This window comes from Bos indicus x Bos taurus, chromosome 22, assembly GCF_003369695.1.
Source record: "Bos indicus x Bos taurus breed Angus x Brahman F1 hybrid chromosome 22, Bos_hybrid_MaternalHap_v2.0, whole genome shotgun sequence".
Taxonomy (NCBI): domain Eukaryota; kingdom Metazoa; phylum Chordata; class Mammalia; order Artiodactyla; family Bovidae; genus Bos; species Bos indicus x Bos taurus.
Genome location: NC_040097.1, coordinates 26049869 through 26072148, shown reverse-complemented (window position 1 = coordinate 26072148; position 22280 = coordinate 26049869). Strand labels below are relative to the sequence as shown.

At 40.0% G+C, this 22280-nt stretch overlaps 1 long non-coding RNA gene across 1 annotated transcript in view; it reads right to left on the bottom strand.

Annotated features, from left to right (window-relative positions):
• Positions 1-16317, bottom strand: part of LOC113880684 — a 36960-nt gene extending 20643 nt beyond the window's left edge. The window contains exons 1-2 of the long non-coding RNA XR_003507797.1: positions 16109-16317; positions 7229-7316 (exon numbers count right to left, since the gene is read on the bottom strand). This is a non-coding gene — a long non-coding RNA (uncharacterized LOC113880684). The remainder of the gene's footprint in view (positions 1-7228; positions 7317-16108) is intronic.
• Between the last annotated feature and the right edge of the window lie 5963 nt (positions 16318-22280).

The window sequence follows — 22280 nt, the reverse complement described above, 5'->3', positions numbered from 1 at the left end:
TGGAATCTCGATTGTCCCTGCAGCCACCCCTTTCTGGCCATCCTTTCAGCACACTCCCCATTCCATACCCCATCACAGTTTGGAGTATGTCTTAAAGCTAAAAATGCACATACCTTCCCCCTCAGCTCTTGCCTGCTCCTATTCATCCTACCTACACCTGGACAAGGAGATTTCGTAGCATGTTTGTTATAGTAGGGAACTGGAAACATCATAAATGTCTAGCAGCAGATGAAATAAAGCATGGCATTTTTATGTTGGTTCCAAGATTTCTTGTTTGTGAAGTGGGAACAGTATTGGCTGCTTATTTCATGAAGTTTCTTGAGGATTAAGTAAGAACAGTTCTTGGCAAACTGTCAACAGTCAATAAATTGTACTTATTATTATTACAGGGAATACTATACAGCTATTACAAAGAATGATCTACGGTTTTTCTGTAGCGACTGATATTAAGGACAGAAGCAAGTGAAAGGCACTGAACACAGTATTCCACTTATACTTTTATTATTAAATTCATAGCAGCACCAAAGTGCTGCTAGAATACAGTTGCCCTAGCTTTCAACTCTCATTTTGATGAGCTTCTGACATTCAGTAGAGTGTGCAGAAACAGCATGTGTTCATTTTGTAAAACCTCACAAAACAATACTATACAGTTTCTTTGGATATTTATATGTGTATAAAAGCAGGAAACCACCAGGAAAAGGACAGATCAAACCCCTAAAGAAGTGAAGTGAATAAAATTTGGGGTTGGGTGTGTGTGTGTGTCTGTTTGTGTTTCTTTTATCCTAAAGCATGGAGGTGATAGGGTTAGGGTAGGAGGTAGGAACCATTTAAGTCTTAATTCTGTTTTGATTTTGTACAGGAATACTCATGTGTCACTTGTGCAATAAAAAAAATAGTTTAAAGGTAAAAGGGTAACCTGTGCTCACATGCTCACTTTTAATCAAGTCAGATGTGTTTTTCTTGAGCAGCATGTCCTGAATCTTCAACCTCAGAATACACATGCCATGAGAGACCTTCCAGAACAGATCCCTTGTCTCAGCTGAGGGAACCAGTGGTTTGCTGCTGCTGCTGCTAAGTTGCTTCAGTCGTGTCCAACTCTGTGCGACCCCATAGACAGCAGCCCGCCAGGTTCAGCCATCCCTGGGATTCTCCAGGCAAGAACACGGAAGTGGGTTGCCATTTCCTTCTCCAATGCATGAAAGTGAAAGGTGAAAGTGAAGTCACTCAGTTGTGTCTGACTCCTAGCGACCCCATGGACTGCAGCCTACCAGGCTCCTCCGTCCATGGGATTTTCCAAGCAAGAGTACTGGAGTGGGGTGCCATCGCCTTCTCTGACCAATGGTTTACTTTTCATGTTTTTTTATTGAAGTATAGTTGATATACAACGTTGTGCCAGTCTCTGCTGTATGACATAGTGACTCAGTTATACACATCAGTTCAGTTCAGTTCATTTCAGTCGCTCAGTCATGTCTGACTCTTTGTTATCCCATGGACAACAGCACGCCAGGCCTCCCTGTCCATCACCAGCTCCTGAGTTTACTCAACTCGTGTCGACTGAGTCAGTGATACCATCCAACCATCTCATCCTCTGTTATCCCATTCTCCTCCTGCCATCAATCTTTCCCAGCATCAGGGTCTTTTCAAATAAGTCAGTTCTTCGAATCAGGTGGCCAAAGTATTGGAGTTTCAGCCTCAGTCCTTCAGGTGAATATTCAGGACTTACTTCCTTTAGGATGGACTGGTTGGATCTCCTTGCTGTTCAAGGGACTCTCAAGAGTTTTCTCCAACACCACACTTCAAAAGCATCAGTTCTTCGGCGCTCAGCTTTCTTTATAGTCCAACTCTCACATCCATACATGACTACTGGAAAAACCATAGCTTTGAATAGATGGACCTTTGTTGGCAAAGTAATGTCTCTGCTTTTTAATATGCTGTCTACGTTGGTCATAACTTTTTTTCCAAGGTGCAAGCATCTTTTAATTTCATGGCTGCAGTCACCATCTGCAGTGATTTTGGAGCCCCCAAAAGTACTCTTATGTTTCCACTGTTTCCCCATCTATTTGCCATGATGTGTTTGCCATGAAGTGATGGGACCAGACACCATGATCTTAGTTTTCTGAATGTTGAATTTTAAGCCACCTTTTTCACTCTTCTCTTTCACTTTCATCAAGAGGCTTTTTAGTTCTTCGCTTTCTGACATAAGCATGGTGTCATCTGCACATCTGAGGTTATTGATATTTCTCATGGCAATCTTGTTTCCAGCTTGTGCTACATCCAGTCCAACATTTCTCATGATGTACTCTGCATTTAAGTTAAATAAGCAGGATGACAAAATACAGCCTTGATGTACTCCTTTCCCAATTTGGAACCAGTCTATTGTTCCATGTCCAGTTCTAACTGTTGCTTCCTGACCTGCATACAGATTCCTCAGGAGACAGGTCAGGTGGTCTGATATTCCCATCTCTTGAAGAATTTTCCACAGTTTGTTGTGATCTACACAGTCAAAGGCTTTGGCATAGTCAATAAAGCAGAAGTAGTTGTTTTTGTGGAACTCTCTTGCTTTTCTGATGAGCCAGTGGATGTTGGCAATTTGATCTTTGGTTCCTCTGCCTTTTCTAAAACCAGCTTGAACATATGGAAGTTCATGGTTTACATATTGCTGAAGCCTGGCTTGGAGAATTTTGAGCATTACTTTACTAGCGTGTGAGATGAGTGCAATCGTGTGGTAGTTTGAGTATTCTTTGGCATTGCCTTTCTTTGGGATTGGAATGAAAACGGACCTTTTTCAGTCCTGTGGCCACTGCTGAGTTTTTCAAATTTGCTGGCATATTGAGTGCAGTATTTTCACAGCATTATCATTTAGGATTTGAAGTAGCTCAACTAGAATTCTATCACCTCCACTAGCTTTGTTCGTAGTGATGCTTCCTAAGGCCCACTTGACTTCGCCTTCCAGAATGTCTGGCTCTAGGTGAGTGATCACACCATCGTGATTATCTGGGTCATGAAGATCTTTTTTTGTACAGTTTTTCTGTGTATTCTTGCCATCTCTTCTTAATATCTTCTGCTTCTATTAGGTCCATACCATTTCTGTCCTTTATTGTGCCCATCTTTGCATGAAATGTTCCCTTGGTAGCTCTAATTTTCTTGAAGAGAGATCTCTAGTCTTTCCCATTCTATTGTTCTCCTCTATTTCTTTGCATTGATCGCTGAGGAAGTCTTTCTTAACTCTCCTTGCTTGTCTTTGGAACTCTGCATTCAAGTGGGTATATCTTTCCTTTTCTCCTTTGCCTTTCACTTCTTTTCTTTTCATGACTATTTGTAAGGCCTCCTCAGATAACCATTTTGCCTTTTTGCATTTGTTTTTCTTAGAGATGGTCTTTATCCCTGTCTCCTGTACAATGTCACCAACTTCTGTCCATAGTTTTTCAGGCACTCTGTCTATCAGATCTAATCCCTTGAATCTATTTGTCACTTCCACTGGATAATCATTAGGGATTTGATTTAGGTCACACCTGAATGGTCTAGTGTTTTCCCTATTTTCTTCAATTTAAATCTGAATTTGGCAATAAGGAGTTCATGATCTGAGCCACAGTCATCTCCCAGTCTTGTTTTTGCTGACTATATAGAACTTCTCCATCTTTGGCTGCAAAGAATATAATCAATATTTTGGCATATTATATCAATATAATCTGATTTTGGCATTGACCATCTGGTGATGTCCATGTGTAGAGTCTTCTCTTGTGTTGTTCGAAGAGGGTGTTTGCTATGACCAGTGTGTTTTCTTGGCAAAACTCTGTTAGCCTTTGCCCTGCTTCATTCTTCCAAAGCCAAATTTGCCTGTTACTCCAGGTGTTTCTTGACCTCCTGCTTTTGCATTCCAGTCCCCTATAATGAAAAGGACATCTTTTTTGGGTGTTAGTTCTAGAAGATCTTGTAGGTCTTCATAGAACCATTCAAATTCCACTTCTTCAGCGTTACTGCTTGGGGCATAGACTTGGATTACTGTGATATTAAATGGTTTGCCTTGGAAATGAACAGAGATCATTCTGGTGTTTTTGAGATTGCATCCAAGTACTGCATTTTGGACTCTTTTGTTGACTATGAGGGCTACTCCATTTCTGCTAAGGGATTCTTGCCCACACTAGTAGATATATGGTCATCTGAGTTAAATTCACCCATTCCTGTCCATTTTAGTTCGCTGATTCCTAAAATGTCTATGTTCACTCTTGTCATCTCCTGTCTGACCACTTTCAATTTGCCTTGATTCATGGACCTAACATTCAAGGTTCCTATGCAGTATTGCTCTTTACAGCAGACTTTACTTCCATCACCAGTCACATCCACAATTGAGTGTTGTTTTTGCTTTGGCTCCGTCTTTTCATTGTTTCTGGAGTTAGTTCTCCGCTGATCTCCAGTAGCATTTTGGGCACCTACCGACCTGGGGAGTTCATCTTTCAGTGTCCTATCTTTTTATCTTTTCATATTGTTCATGGTATTCTCAAGGCAAGAATACTGAAATGGTTTGCCATTCCCTTCTCCTGTGGACCATGTTTTGTCAGAACTCTCTACCGTGACCCATCTGTCTGGGGTGGCCCTACACAGCATGAGTTAGGAAAGGCTGTGGTCCATGTGATCAGATTGGTTAGTTTTCTGTGATTGTGACTTTCAGTCTGTCTTCCCTCTGATGGATAAGGATAAGAGACTTATGGAAGCTTCCTGATGGGAGAGACTGACTGAGGGGGAAACTTAAAGATTAAAGATTTACTGAGCATGACCCTGCCCATCAGAACAAGACCCAGTTGTACACATGGAGATATTCTTTTTTTTTTTTACATATTCTTTTCCATTCTGGTTTACCACAGGACATTGAATATAGTTCAGTTCAGTTCAGTTCAATCGCTCAGTCGTGTCCGACTCTTTGTGACCCCATGAATCACAGCACGCCAGGCCTCCCTGTCCATCACCAACTCCCGGAGTTCACCGAGACTCACGTCCATCGAGTCAGTGATGCCACTGAGCCATCTCATCCTCTGTCATCCCCTTCTCCTCTTGCCCCCTATCCCTCCCAGCATCAGAGTCTTTTCCAATGAGTCAACTCTTCACATCAGGTGGCCAAAGTACTGGAGTTTCAGCTTTAGCATCATTCCTTCCAAAGAAATCCCAGGGCTGATCTCCTTCAGAATGGACTGGTTGGATCTCTTTGCAGTCCAAGGGACTCTGAAGAGTCTTCTCCAACACCACAGTTCAAAAGCATCAATTCTTCGGCGCTCAGCTATCTTCACAGTCCAACTCTCATATCCATACATGACCAGAGGAAAAACCATAGCCTTGACTAGATGGACCTTCACTGTGCTGTATAGTAGACCTTGTTGTTTATCCATCCTATATATAATTGTTTACATCTGCTAATCGCAAGCTCCCAGTCCCTTCCACCTCTACCAACTCCCCCTTGGCACCTGTACATCTGCTGTCTATGTCTGTGAATCTGTTTCTGTTTTGTAGATAGGTTCTTTTGTGCCATATTTTTGATTCCACATTAAAGTTATATGGTATATGTCTTTCTCTTTCTGGCTTATTTAGCATGATAATCTCTAGTTGCATCCACATAGCTGCAAATAGCATTATTCCATTCTTTTTCTGGTTGAGTAGTATTCCATTGTGTGTGTGTGAGACATCTTTTTCCATTCATCTGTCAGTGGACAGTTAACTTGTTTCCATGTCTTGGATATTGTGAATAGTGCTGCTATGAACTTAGGAGTGTATGTATCTTTGAATTAAAGTTTTGTCCAGGTATATGCACAGAAGTGGGATTGCTGGATCATGTGGTAATTCTATTTTTACTTTTCTGAAGAACCTCTACACTGCTTTCTATAGTGGCTGTACCAACTTACATTCCCACCAGCAGTGTAGGAGAGGTGACCAAGCGTTTAGCACGGGAATGACAAGCTCAAGGTCACACAGTAGAGGGATCTGAGAGAGAAAGAGGGGAACAAGTGACAAGTGGGGTTGTAAAAGAGCTAGTGAAGTTGAAGATCAGCTAAAGTTAAGGGGGCAAGGAGGTTGGAAGAAGAGGGAATGAGTTAGAAGGGTCTTCAGAGTTTTTGTAATCAAGATCCAAAAATATCCAAATCAGCAGGCAAGTTCCTCAGGCTCTCTGCTTCCTATCACTTCCCAGGGAGCTTTTGTATTTGCCTGCTCACCCTCTGAGGCCTTCAGTTGTGTTATTGCTAATAATAGCAAAAGGAGAATTGAAAGATAGCCAGAAAATCTAGAAATATTTATGTTAGAAAAAGATTAAGACCCTCATGAAAGCTGAGGGCCAGATCTCAGAGAAGACCCAGACTCACGGTAGTTTGGAAAGTGTGGGGGTCTGGGGGATGCTGCAAGAGTTGGCAGTACTTCAGAGACAGTGGGACAAAGAGGGGAAAGAGGACTTTCCAAAGTTTTTGTGGGTTTGGAATGTAATCCCCTTTTCATGACATTTCAAAAGACTTCAGTAAAAATTTAAGTGGTTCATTAATATTCTTTGGATGTCACACTTGGTTTTCTGTTGAATGAACAGTAGCCCAACATCCTAAAGTGTGCGCTAAAAATCACCTGTGCTGAGGGAACTAGAAGGAAATACACAACACTCAGAAATGTTGTCAGTATGAGGAGTGGTTTCTGGAACCCTCTCTCCCAGTCGTGCCCCTCAGCCAGCTTCACTCTTTGCTTTCATCCCTTCATCCCTCAGACAGAGGTAAAAAGGAGATGGCAATCAGAGAATGCCCACCTTTGAAATCACTTCTTTCCTAGTAAGGTGAAAAAGGGATTCTGTAACAGTACCAATTGCCCACCAAGAATACACTTGCCTGGCTTTCAGTTCTCATCTGAAGAAGCCTCAGACTTTCAGTGGAATTAGAAAATTAAAATGTGCACAAACAGCATATATGTCATATCATTATGATCTACAGGATAAAATACACATACATAAACACACACACACTAAGGGGAGGGGGAAGAAGATCCATGTCCTTGGTTTGTGCTGGCAGAGTACCAGATGAGGGGCTTTAGGACTTAGTACATTCAGTACCCCATTGATAGAAAGGTTAAGGTTATTCTGCTTTGTGATAAACATCCCCCACAGAATCTTGCTTTCTCTGCCCTTGGTTCCCTTGGCCTGGGTGTTATATACCATATTTTCCAGGCAGATCAGAATATTCACTGACAATCATTTGCCAAAGATTACCTGGGTGGCACCTTCTTGTAAGAATGCAAATGATTCTCCTGAATCCCGCACACGTTGAATGAAGAATAAACAACCTTGTTGAAATCATCTACATAAAAAAAAAAAGAAAGAAATCATCTACATGACCTGGAATGCTAAAAGCCTTCAGTTTGCTTGCTATAGTGCAAAACTATGAGAAATATTTAATCTTTAAAAATACACAATGGAATCATAATTTTGCTGCAGGTTCAAAGAGAGCACAATATAACGCAATGTATTTAAAATGTAATGGCAGTGTATATTTTCAAAATGCAAACAGCAGAGAGTTTGATGAATAGCTAAAGAGCACCAGACCATATCTTATCCTTATAAAAGTGTCTCCCATGAATGTTAACTGTATCTCTCAGAAAATTCTTAATATGCTCCGTGGCTCAGTGTGTAGACAACAACTCTATAGAAATGTATGTGCCTACCTGGTGTGTGGTCTTTGTCAACTCGAAGTGAAGGTTGTATAAACTTTGGGTGCCCAGCCTTTTACTTCAGAACAAAGAAACAAATCTAAAAGTTTATAGTTTTCCAGACCTCTCATGTACCTAGTGTTTTTTAAAATCTATTTTTGATACAATGTTTTTCTATTTTTAAATAATCAAACCACGTTATTTATAGTTATCTTTGTTTTAATCCATGTTGATGTCCAATTGTATATTTAAAATTCTATTCATTTTATATCATAAAATTGATACATGTTCTTGTAAAAAACATGAATAGAGTGTGTTCAAATACAGGTAAAAAAGACATAAATTTGGGGGGATTTATTCTCTAGAGTCTGGAAACAAGCAGTAGAGCAGCACTAGCCAACAAAACTCTGTTGTGATGAAAATCCGTGTTGTCCAATTTGATAGCCACTGGCCAGCACTGGGTCATTATTGAGTGTTTGAAGTGTAGCTGCTTGGGCTGAGGAACTGAATTTTTAAAAATTTTATGTAATTTTGATTAATCTACTGAGACATTCACATGCGGCTCATGGCTCCCATAGTAGACAGCAGAGGAGTAGTGGGTTTGAATGGAGCAGACTCATGCTCTTCCATCCTAGTATCCTCCTGCTTGTGGCTTCTACGCTCAAGATGTCCTCATGGTCCAAGATGGCTGTTGGAGCCAACGGTGAATCCACATTCCAGGCAGCAAGAAGGAATATGGACAAAAGGGCTAGTCACTTCCCTTTTAACAAGGATTCCCTGGTGTCCTACACAACTACTTCTAGTCTACAGCTTGCCCAAAACTTAGTCACATGCCTACACTGAGCCACTAGGAGTCTAGGAAAGATTCTGTTTTTTTTTTTTTTTTTTTTTTGACTGAAGAAGGGATTTGAGGGTAGGCAGTTGTCTCCCTGCCACAAAAATGTATTATTAAGTCCACCATTCCCATCCATTCCTCCATCCCAACCCAAACTCATTCCTAGTCTGCAAAGATAACTGCAATGAATGACACTGTGTAGAACCTTCTGGCAACATCACTTATATACACACATACTTTTTTTAGCATTTTATTTTTTTATGTACTCTCTGCAAATCACATAGTGCATTTTTACAACATTTTTTGAATCACTGATAGAATGTATAGATCTAGATCATTCTGCTTCATCAAGTATACAATCAGTTCTGTGAGGGCAGGCAGTGTATGTGCTGTGCTCATTTTTATGCCCTAGCTGTAGTTGACTGAAAACATTCAGCATAAAAGTATTCTTTTATGGATATATCATAATTTAGTTAACCCATTCTTTCCTCCTACCGCTAAAATAATAACCCTTCTCAAGAAAAAAACAACTTTGCTTTGTGATCTGAGGAGAGCTTTAGACCATTAACTAAATAAGTGCCATCCATCCAATTTCTTGTCTCTCCAATCAACTGCAAAAATACTGTTATGATTTGATTGAATTATTGTAACAACTTGAAACTATGTGTCCATGTTTGTGTTACTCCATGGAGGTGTGCATTGACTCAGAGCATCAGTTTAGGGAAAAGTCAAGCTAGTTGAAAGTTCCTTTAGGGAGAGAACCAGATCACTTCTTTGTGTTTCCAGGCATTCTTTTGGTATAGATGTACTCTACAGCTGGAGATAAATGGTTATATAAATGCTTATATGCACCACTTGGAACAGGAGTGCAGTGAATGGATGTTTTGAAGGGCTCTCACTATCCCCAGCTGTGCCAGCCCCTGGGGGATTATTGTGTGAAAAGTGTAGTTAAAGAAACAAACAGTCTGACAAACAGGAAGCAAGCAATAGCTTTGGAAGTAGACAAATCAGACTTTGACTCCTGGCTCAGCCCTTTCTTGATTGTGTGACTAAGAAAGTCACAAAATGTCACTGAGGCTCAATGACCTTATCATTAAAAGCTGATAGTGTCCTTTGCCTTCTAGCATTGTGTGAATCAAATGGAATATTATCTATTGCCTGCCCAAAGCAGGCTTCACACAATCAGAGCTATGCATGTGGATAACATTATGTGTTTCCAAAATACTGGAATGGATCCTAAGAGTCAGTGGATCAATTTCAAGAGGGAGATCCTTTAAAAAAAAAAAAAAAAATATATATATATATATATATATATATATATTTATTTATTTATTTATTTGGCTGCGCTAGATCTGTGCTGGCCCTGGGGTCAAACTCAGGCCCTCTACATTGGGAATACAGAGTCTCAGCCACTGGACCACCAGGGAAGTCCCGGGAGATCTTCTTGATGGTGGAGTTGCTCATCAGTATTGAGTAACTCAGACTGATCTGGCCTGAAATTGAGCACATTTTCACTTCTCTATACAGGCATCCTTACAGAAACATAGTCCAAATGAATTTGGGTGGCTCCCTCACTGATGTATTTGGTCCATGATTTTGGTAGAGGACATAGAGACCAATGCAATGAGCAGGGCAGTAGCAGCCCACCAGACCAGGACTCAGCATCCTAGACTCCAATTCAGAAATATTTCTAAACCAGAATTTTACATTGACCATATGCACCAGAAATCATTAGGCTACTAGCTAAAAATGTAGATTCCTGGAGCCCAGCTAAAAAGAGCAGAATCAGATTTTATGGCAGAGCACATAAAATTAATAAGGTTAATAAGCTTACTAGGTGATTTTTGTCATGGGAAAATTGTAAAACTTTTTCCCCAGAATGATTTAAATTGAACAACAACTAAAGTGAGTAATTGAATACTCCTTAGAATCTATCTTAGAGGTATAGAGATGTATCTATAGAGATAACATGATTAACTGCCACTACACTGCAAAAGTAAGAACACAAAGATACCCATTTCCTCAAGAATATATCAACAACACAATGTGATGCGAACAGGATGGAGATAAGTAAGCAGTCCACAGAAATAGCATAGAGGAAGAAGTGATTAACTCTGGTAGGAGAAGTTTTAAGAAAGACATGATATCTGGGCTGGACTTTGAAGGATGAATAGAAGTTCACCAAATTACCAAGATGGCAGGGAAGCATTTCTCAAGCTTTAATGCATGTATGATACAATCACTTGGGGATCCTATTAATAAAATGCAAGTTCTGTTTCAGTGAATCTGGGTGACACTCTCAGGTGATGGCTTATTAATCACACTTTGAGTAGCAAAGCTCTAGAGGTAAAAATTACATTGGTTATAATGGATCAAATGAAGTTTCCATTTTACCCATAGTGAGGCATGCATTACACATTATGTTGATATTTCCTGACTGTTCTTTTATGAAGAACCAGCTGATCTCTTTCCTTCTGCACAGGAATATCTTCACTAAATACACACATTCCTTAAGCAACCCACCTTGCACCATGGTGTTCCCCATGTAAGAAGCAAGTCACTTCAAAACTCAGCCTCAGCAATTCTGGTCTTTCGGTAAACTGGTCAGTGTTTATTGCCATCTCTTTGTCTGCTTCAGAGAAATGTCTGTTTAAGTCTTTTGCTCTCTTCTTGATTGGGTTGTTTGTTTTGCATATTCAGTTCAGTTCAGTCAGTCAGTCATGTCCGACTCTTTGCAACCTCATAGACTGCAGCACACCAGGCCTCCCTGTCCATCACCAGCTCCTGAGTTTACTCAACTCGTGTCGATTGAGTCAGTGATACCATCCAGCCATCTCATCCTTTGTCATCCCCTTCTCCTGCCTTCAATCTTTCCCAGATTCAGGGTCTTTTCAAATGAGTCAGTTACTTGCATCAGGTGGCCAAAGTATTGGAGTTTCACCTTCAGCATCAGTCCTCCAATGAATATTCAGGACTGATTTCCTTTAGGATGGACTGGTTGAATCTCCTTGCAGTCCAAGGGGCTCTCAAGAGTCTTCTCCAACACCATAGTTCAAAAGCATCAATTCTTCAACAATCAACTTTCTTTATAGTCCAACTCTCACATCCATACATGACTACTGGAAAAACCATAGCCTTGACTAGATGGACCTTTGATGGCAAAGTAATGTCTCTGCTTTTTAATATGCTGTCTAGGTTGGTCATAACTTTCCTTCCAAGGAGCAAGCGTCTTTTAATTCCATGGCTGCAGTCACCATCTGCAGTGATTTTGGAGCCCCCCCAAAATAAAGTAAGCCACTGTTTCCCCATCTATTTTCCATGAAGTGATGGGACCAGATGCCAGAATCTCAGTTTTCTGAGAATGTTGAATTTTAAGCCACCTTTTTCACTCTCCTCTTGCACTTTTAACAAGAATCTCTTTAGCTCTTCTTCACTTTCTGCCATAAGGATGGTGTCATCTGCATATCTGAGGTTATTGATATTTCTCCTGGCAGTCTTGATTCCAGCTTGTGCTTCATCCAGTCCAGCATTTCTCATGATGTACTCTACATATAAGTTAAATAAGCAGGATGACAATATACATCCTTGATGTACTCCTTTCCTGGTTTGGAACCAGTCTGTTGTTCAATGTCCAGTTCTAACTGTTGCTTCTTGACCTGCATACAGATTTTATCAGGAGGCAGGTCAGGTGGTCTGGTATTCCCATCTCTTTCAGAATTTTCCACAGTTTTGACTGTGATCCATGCAGTCAAACTCTTTGGTGTAGTTGATAAAGCAGAGGTAGATGTTTTTCTGGAACTTTCTTGCTTTTTTGATGACCCAACAGATATTGGCAATTTGATCTCTGGTTCCTCTGCCTTTTCCAAATCCAGCTTGAACATCTGGAAGTTCACGATTCACGTACTGTTGAAGCCTGGCTTGGAGGATTTTGAGCATTACTTTGCTAGTGTGTGAGATGAGTGCAATTGTGCAGTAGTTTAAACATTCATGAGCTGCTTGTGTATTTTGGAAATTAATCCTTTTTCAGTTATTTCATTTGCTATTATATTCTCCCAGTCTGAGGGCTGTCCTTTCACCTTGTTTATAGTTCCCTTCACTGTGCAAAAGCTTTTAAGTTTAATTAGGTCCCACTTGTTTATTTTTGTCTTTATTTCCATTACTCTAGTAGGTAGGTCATAGAAGATCTTGCTGTGATTTATATCTTAGAGTATTTTGCCTATGTTTTCCTCTAAGAGTTTTATAGTTTCTGGTCTTACATTCAGGTCTTTAATACACTTTGAGTTTATTTTTGTGTGTGGTAATTGGACGTGTTCTAGTTTCATTCTTTTACATGTAGCTGCCCAGTTTTCCCGGCACCACTTACTGAAGAGATTATCTATACTCCATTTTATATTCTTGCCTCCTTTGTCAAAGATAAAGTGTCCACAGGTGTGTGGGTTTATCTCTGGGTTTTTTATCTTGTTCCATTGATTTATATTTCTGTTTTTGTGCCAATACCATACTGTCTTGATGACTGTAGCTTTGTGGTATAGTCTGAAGACAGGAAGGTTGATTCCTCCAGCTTCATTCTTTCTCAAGATTGCTTTGGCTATGCAGGATCTTTTGTGTTTCCATTACAAATTGTGAAAATTTTTGTTTTAGTTCTATGAAAAATGCCACTGGTGATTTGTTAGGGATTGCACTGAATCTGTAGATTGCATCTGGTAGTATAGTCATTTTCACAATATTGATTCTTCCAACCCAGGAACATGGAATATCTCCTCATCAAAGACATTATATTGTCTTTGATTTCTTTCATCAGGGTCCTATAGTTTTCTGTATACAGTTCTTTTGTCTCCTTAGGTAGGTTTATTCCTAGATATTTTATTCTTTCTATTGCAATGATAAGTGGGATTAATTCCTTAATTTTTCTTTCTGATTTTTCACTGTTAGTGTATAGGAATGCAAGTGATTTCTGCATATTGATTTTGTATCCTGCAACTTTACTAAATTCAAAATTCACTGATTAGCTCTAGTAATTTTCTCATAGTATCTTTAGGATTTTCTGTGTATAGTATCATGTTGTCTGCAAACAATGAGAGTTTTACTTTCTTTTTCAGTCTAAATTTGTTTTATTTCTTTTTGTTCTCTGATTGCCACAAGCTCGGACTTCCAAAACTATGTTGAATAATTGTGGTGAGACTGGACACCCTTGTCTTGCTCCTGATCTTAGAGGAAATGCTTTGTTTTTCACCGTTGAGAATAATGTTTACTGTGGGTTTATTATATATGGCCTTTATTATGTTGAGGTAGATTCCTTCTATGCCCATTTTTTGAAGAGTTGCTATCATAAATGGGTGCTGAAAGTAATTTTTAAAGGTTTTTTTTTTTTCCTTTTTGGTCTGTTTTCTGTGTCCTTTTTCTTCTTTTCTTTACCACAGCCTCAGATTTACAGTTTTTTCCTTTTTCTGTCCTCAAATTAAGCAATAGTAGAACATCTTTCTCACATAAAAAACCTGGGTGCTCCTCAGTCCTTTCCTTTTTTAGTGATGCTGACAGAGATTGGCTCTTTCTTTGTTCTCTTTGTTACCTTCTAAGAAATTTTCCCTGTAATTACAGCTCTAAGCTTAACCCCTCTCTTGGGCTCCAGGCTATTCTGCCAACTGGCAGCAAAGCATGGAATGGTGGTTATGACCCCAGACTTCAGAGATAGATAAACCTAGATTACAATCCAGGCTCTCATATGAACTCTGTGACCTTATGCAAATTGCTTAACCTCTCTGAGCCTCAGTGTCTTCACAGAGGTATTAGAGGTGAAAGAGGAATAATAAAGGTACCTATCTCAAGAGGGTGTAGAGAGAAAGGAGTCTACAACACTGTTGGTTGGAATGTAAGTTGGTGCAGCCATTATGGAGAGGAATATGGAGGTTCTTTCAAAAACTAAAAATAGAATTACCTTATGATCCTGCAGTCCCACTCTTGGGCATATATCCAGAGAAAAATTCTAACTTGAAGAGATACATGCACTCCAATGTTCATAGCAGCACCATTTACAGTAGCCAAGACATGGAAGCAATCTAAATGTCCTTTAGCAAATGGATAGATAAAGAAAATATGGTACATATATGCAATGGAACATTACTAACCCATAAAAAAGAATGAAACAAAATCATTTGCAGCAACATAAATGAACCTAGAGATTATCATATTAAGTGAAGTCAGGCAGAGAAAGACAAATGTCATATGTTATTACTTACATGTGGAATTTTAAAAATGATACAAATGATCTTATTTACAAAGCAGAAATAGACTCCCAGACATGGGTAACAAATTCATGATTACCAAAGGGGATAGCAAAGAAAGTAGATAAATTAGGAGTTTTGGATTTTAACTCTGCTCTCACCTTTAGGCCCAGTGTGGTTCCACCTGCCCACACACCTGCCCCTTTGTTCAATAATGAACAACTATATATATAAAATAAATAGCAAGAACCTACTATATAGCATAAGGAAATATATTCAATATCATGTAATAATCTATAGTGGAAAAGAATCTGAAAAAGAGTATATATGCACAAGAGAGTATATATATTAATAAAAGAGCTATATGTATATATGTATAACAGAATCACATTGCTATATACCTGAAGCTAGCACAATATTGTAAATTAAATATAATTTAAAAAGTGGTTATTAAAAAAGGTACCTATCTCATGAGCTTCCCAGGTAGCTCAATAGTAAAGAATCTGCCTGCTAAGGCAGGAGACATGGATTCCATCCCTGGCTCTGGAAGATCCCCTGGAGAAGGAAATGGCAACCCACTCCAGTATTTTTGCCTGGGAAATCCTGTGGACAGAAGAGCCTGGCCGGCTACAGTCCACGGGGTCACAAAAGAGTTGGACACGACTTAGCAACTAGAAACAACAACCTGTCTCATAGCATTTATGAAAGTAACAATCAATTCTATGTAAAAGGCACAGTAGCTGGTTTATGATGATTATTCAGGAAGAGTAGCTACATAGTCATCATGCTCACCCACCCTCCTACTGTAACCTCCACCTCACCACCCTGTGCCTACCCAGATTGATGACTTCATGCCCTGGTATCTGCCACCACGCCCCCACCTTCACACGGCTTCTCTCCTCCATACTGTACTACCCTGTGTTTTGCCTGAAATCAACTCCTGCTGTTTATTTCTTCTAAATAACTCAATCATGTTTGCACAGAAAAGCAAGTACACCCACACAGACTACATGTTTGCTGTCTCTCTGTGTTCCATTCAAGCCTTGTGGACAAGCACAACAGGCAAAGCAGCTTAGGGAGAAAAAGTACTTGAACACATTTGCCAAGCAAAGGTGCACCCATGGCAACCCAAGTACACACAGGAGGATAACTGAGATTTATCGGTTAGGAGTCTGACAGCCTTTACTCCTAACTGCATCTGCCTGTCTCATATATCTGAGGTGACTAACTTCTGTTCTGTGTCCCATAGTGCCGTTGCTTCCTGCTATAATGACAGCCATCATATAATGACAGTCTTTTCAAAGACTTGCCACTTGTTTTAAGATGGACCAAGGATGCTTAAATAATCATTTTGTTACAAAATCAGTTAAACTGCTTCAACACTTACCTCCGCAAGTATCCCGATCTTCGTATCTGAAGATTCTTTGTAGCACAGATGCTGAAAGGCAGGCTGGTTCAGAAGGCTGGTCTGGCTTTATTGCCCTTTGTCCTGAAATAGACTGTCATGGGTAGGTAGCCAGTGATGGAGAGGATGGGGAAGGTTAACCTCCCTACTTTTCTTGTTCCTATCAGTCTAGGGTAGCTGACGTGTTTTTTTTCCCTAGCCTGGTGCTTCTCAAACTTTCACAAATTTATTGATTCATCAAAAAATGTTTCCTAAAAAAAAAAAAAGTATTTCCTGCCTGCTTCCTACGCACAGGAACAGGATCCACGAGGGAGGTGCTGGCTCCAGTGCAGCTCCTGGACTTCTCTGTGGCAGAGGTCCTGGGGGCATCTGGCTGGAAGGGGAGGGCTGGGGCCCTTTCTGGGAAGCCAGAGGTGCACAGCCAGGGTTTCTCCTTTAATTACCTACTTATTTGGGGTGGTCTCAGGTTCAGCTTCTTCTCTGAGGACCTAAAGAGGGTCTGAATCCCACCCCCAACCCCACCCCCACCCCCGGCTTTGGCCCTGCCCCTGAATGTGAACCATGACAAAGAGGATGCTTCCTGGCAAGGGAGTTACAGTCTTCTGGTGGAAGAAACAGACACTAAATGAGGAAGTAAACCCCAAATTGAATAAAGGTGTGAGAAGTGCTATGAGAGGGATGAAGAAGGTAGCGTGATAAAGAATAAGGAGAAATGCTAGGGGAGGTGACATTTAAAATGGAATTTGAAAGGAAGGGATCAGTCACACAAAGGACAAAGGGGCAGGTGTGTTGGCAGGTGGAACCACACGTGGGCCTAGAGGTGAGAGCAGAAGGGCCTAGGCCTGCAGGTGGGAAACCAGGGCTGAGCAGTACTAGCTCAGGTCAGAGCCGAGATGGAATCATGTCCCATGTACACCTGGCTAAGGGGTTTGTGTTTTATACCCAGTGCAATGGAAAGCTGAAGGTTTAAAAAGCAGGACAGCTCCCTGCCCTTTTTTAATTAAATGAAACCTTATTCGGAAGACATATTTTAAATGATTAAAGCAGACCTTTCTGATTGAACTGAGGAAGGGGACCCTGAGCTGGTCTGAGAAGACTTCTCCTAAGCTACTCCCCAGGCACCTCCCTGGCTGTACAGGACACAGTTAACTTTCCATTCCTGGCAAAGGGAAGGCAGTGCTGGTATTGAAGGCTGGGAATGATTTCAGCTAGGAGTGAATAAAAAAACTGGTGTCAGAGGCTGGAGGCCAGGTTCTCTGGAGGAAATGGGTTTGAAATGATGCAGGGCAGGACTGTTACATGGTTTCCGTTAGCATTATTCAGCATCCTCAGCTAGGAGTAGAAAAAGTGGATGGTTAGAGTTAGGCAAGATGGGTGTGACAAAAGCTTTAAGATGTTGGCTACATATCGATCCAGGGTTGTTGAAAAAGAGAAAAACTCAGGAGAGGATTTGAGGAATAAAGTAGGGCAAGAGCATTGAGCCCACGAGGAGGTTTGACTGAAGATAGGCTTGGAAAAAGCATGAAAGATGTCACAGAAGAGATAATCAGGAAATGTTGGTTGGAGATGTGCTGGGTGACAAGATCTAAAATCCATCTTGTGAGTTCCTAGGGCAAGTGATGGTCAAGATTGCTGGGGCAGAAGAGGACCAGGAGCAACAGGGCTGCTGAAATCATGCAGCTGGTGGTAGGGAGGATGGAGAGGAAAACTGTAGGCTGGATATGAGTGCTAGTTCATCAGCATACTGTGGTAATGAAAGTGGGAAGAGGGTGACATGACTGAGTTACATAGTCTTAAAGAAAAGTTATTTTGTTTTAATTCACCTCGATTAGTATTTTAGACCCTCACAAGTTTACAAAGAAAATGCAATCATTACCTTTGTATCCATCAGTCAGCTTAAGAAATAAAGCTGTATACCAACACCATTGTAGCCTCGTAGGTAAATCCTCATAGATTCATCCCCACTCCTGCCCCTACCAAAGTAACTACTATTAAATAGGTCTTATCATTGCCTATCATTTGTGTTTTTGCTAAATTTACATGTATCCTTACAGCTTTGACTTCCATGTTTTAAACTTTTACAGAGATGATACTGTACATTTTTCTATAATTTCCTTTTATTCATTCAACATTGAATTGTGAGATTCACTCAAGTTGAGATATATATATAAGTATATATATATATGTACACTCATACACATATACACCCACATATACGTATACCTACTTCAGGTTCATTCACATGTAACTACTGCATAGTTTTTCACTATATGGATATAAAATTCATTTCTCATTGTCTTTGGTGAACATTAAGTTGTTTCCCAACTTAGTCATTTCCAATCTTGCCCCAGTTTACACATACCTTGTTGTGCCTCTGGGTGAGAGTTGCTCTAGGCTCACCTAGCAATGAAGCTGTTGAGCCCTAGAGAAAGGGCTTTTTTAACGGACTTGGATACTGCCAAATTGTTCTCAGATGTGGTCATAAACATTTATACTCCATCCAGGAGTCTAAGTTTCCATTACTTCAGATTATCATCCCCACTTGGTATTGTCTAACTTCTTAATTGAGTGTGAAATGGTACTTACTAAGGTTCTGGCATGTATTTCCCTAATTAAAAGTGGAGTTCAGCATCTCCTCATGTTTGGTGTGATGTTCATGTTTCCTGGTCTGTGGATTGCCTCAATGTATCTTGTTCCCATTTTCTTTATATTGTATGATTTACCTTTTTACTAATATATAGCATTTTATCATATATTCTAGACACTAATCCTGAGTGATATATGCACTGAAAACTTCTGTTTTTTTGTTTGCTTTTGCTATCTTTGATTGACCCATCTTCTTAATTTTTTTTAATTTGATTTTATTTTTAAACTTTACATAATTGTATTAGTTTTGCCAACTATCAAAATGAATCCGCCACAGGTATACATGTGTTAACCCAGACAAATTTATCAAGCTTCTCTAAGCCATATTTTAAAAATTCTCAAAAGAAAAGTTTTAGAATGAATGTGATCTAGAAGCATCCGTGATAAGTTAGGGGAAATCTTTTTGTCATAGGTTATAAAAAGGAAGGATGATGTCAATGTATGGCAAAACCACTACAATATTGTAAAGTAATTAGCCTCCAATTAAAATTAATAAATTTATATTTAAAAAAATAAAGGAATCAAAGAGAGCCATCAGAAAAAAAAAAAGGAAGGATGAGTGAGTGACCTATACTTGAAAAGAAGACTTCTAAGAGGTGAGAGATTTCTAGGAAAAAAAAAAAAACTAATATAAAGTGATATATTATGTCAAACAAAGAGTATTCTAAGGATTCAAGTTGAAGAGAATTGGCGAGGGACATGCAGGACAAGGAATCTTAAAGAGGAGGTGAAGAATGAGCCAGGTGCAGGTGGAGAAAAAAAAGAAATGTTTGGAAAAGGCTTACCTCTTAGCCAGTGACTCTGAATGCCAGAAATAAAGGAGATAAAAATGAAGAGGGACTTGTATGGATCTCTTCACCACAGGGCTCTTCACAAACTTTACTGTGCACCTGAATTGCCTGGGGATCTTGTTGAAATTCATACTGTAATTCAGTGGATCTGCAGCCCAAGATACTGCATTCCTAACAGATTCCCAAGTGATGCCTGTGCTGCAGGTGTAGGGAGCAGTGAGATTGTGCACCATCCTTTGCAGTCAACATTTTAACAGCTTTTCTCGAGATAAACTATGTGATCTCAGAAAAAGTATTCAGAAACCAACAGATCTACAGAAAATTTTCTTTGACCTTGCACATTTCTCTCATTCCTTCCTTCCAGAGCACAGTCCTTCCCACTCCTTTGCAGTTTCCCAGATCTCGAGACTCGAGTCTTTGAATAACAAGGTAGGAGACCACTGCTCTGTTACAAGAGAGTTGTGCTGACTTTTGGCCTAAGCAGATCCCTGGACAGGGTGACAAGAACTAGGCTGAACTGTCTAGGGCTTTGGCAACTGAGGAAACTGAGCTACCTTAGGCTGATGGTACACAAGTCTTTTAAAAGGAAATGAGATGGACTGGGAGTTTGGGATTGACATGTACACACTGCTGTATTTAAAATAGATTGCCAAAAGAACCTACTATATAGTACAGGAAACTCAGCTCACTATTCTGTAGTAAATTAAATGGAAACAATTTGAAAAAAAAATCGGTAAATATATATGTATACCTGAATCACTTTGCTGTATAACACAACATTGTTAATCAACTATGCTTCAATATAAAATTAAAAAAAAAAATTAAAGAAAATTTGAGGGAAATGCCTTAAGATTAAGACTGGGCTCCATCAGAGAGGGTGGGGGAGCTAACCTTACTTTCCAAGGAAGCTGGATAGGTCACAAAGCTTATTGTAGACAGAGTTGTCCTGGAAAAAGACTGTCTGAAAAATATGACATTCCAGGTGTTTGATTAAACAGTGACTTCAGCTGCTTCAGGCACTGAGGCTAGCTGAATTAATATTCCTATCCTAAGGAGACATTATCATGAATGGCATCCAAAAAAATTCCCGAGAATAATAATTTTTTAGAGTTTATTTTTCCCTGAACTGTAATTATTATGAGCCACTTGTTTGTTTCTAAATAATCACACATTATAAAATAATTTGTGTCTATAAGCTACAGTAATGTGTACATTCAGCTTTAGAAATAAGCGGTGCCCAGGGCTTTAAAGAAATGAAGGAAATTGATGTTTTCATTGAGAGTTTGTCATTTACTAGTTTAGTAACCTGGGGGCACAGGCACTTCACTTCTTTGGATCTCAGTTTCTTCATCTATAAAATGAGGGAAATGATGTTAATACTGTCTAAAGATCCAGTCCATGGTTTTCCTTTCATTTAGTTATTTTTGTCTCATTTCGGTGGAAATTTCTATACAGGAACTATGAGTGAGCTTTAATGTGCTCATCAAATGCTTGGGTCCTTTAGTCTGACAATCTGGGAAACCAGAGAAAAAAGGAACCATCCCTGAAAGAAGCTGCGGAAATATTCTGGCTTAAACTAGCCTGTTGCTGATGTGCTTGTTTGATCTGTCCAAGGCCGTTTTAGTTTATGTGAAGAAAAGCTGTAACCAACCCAAGGATTCCAAGATCTCTCTTGGAATTCAACTGATGTAGTTTGAAGGTGGTTTTGTTTTCCTCCTTGAAACTGATTATTATTCTGAATAGACTCAGTCAACTGTCTTATTTTCTTGTTATGCTGAATGAAGATGCATCTGTGCACTTGTAGGGTATTTATTGCTTCAGTTATGAATTCAGTTCTCCTGGATATAGCTCCTATATTGGGTCTTTTCCCATTTTTTTCATCTTTTCTTTTTCTTTTCCCATAATCTTTACTGGTGGCTATCAGGACAGTAGCAAAGAGTTGCAAATTGTCTTAAATTCAGGACTTCGTTTGTTTAACATCAACCCCTGGCGTCAGGGGCGTCTGTGTTTCTTCCTGTTTGTTGTTGTCTCTTGTGCAAGAAGGGAAACCAGACCAAGCCCTTGGAAGACACTGAACACCATGGCATGGAAAAGTTTATTGTCTTGTAGGCTCATTCAAGGGTTTCAGACCTTGGAGATGAAGACAGGAATTTAAGTGGCCTCAAAGATATCCCACTTTCAGGAAGACACACGGGTTCAACTGGGAGGCAAAGATTGAGTTTTAGATGATGAGAGCAGCTCTTCTCTTTTGCTACCAAAGAGATTTCAGAACTGGGCCTTCCCATGCGGGAGAGAAAAACACCGGGGAGAGGGGAATTCCCTCAACAATGACCACCAGTGCTAGAATGCTGAGCTGCCATTACAGCTCACGGAGATGTCCAGCTGGAAATATTGAAAAGCTTTTGGTACCCAGTGGAAAACTCCAGAAGGGGTTCCAGGGTTAAGGGTCACATATGTAGCCTTGAAGGCTCTGTGTGACAGAGTTGTTTTTCTATCAGCACTTGACAGGTGTGTCGTGGACAGCACGTCTGACTCCTCAGGGGAGCTGACAAAATGTCAGGGCTCTACGCCCAGATTAGTTGAGCCGTCAGTCACTTCAGGCCCTTGTACAAACAGTTACGAGTCTCTCGGCCCTTCCTTTCCATTCAGGCTTTCTTTCAAGTTAAACAAAGTCACTGACCATCACAAAGGAAATATTCATATCATTGTATGGAGGA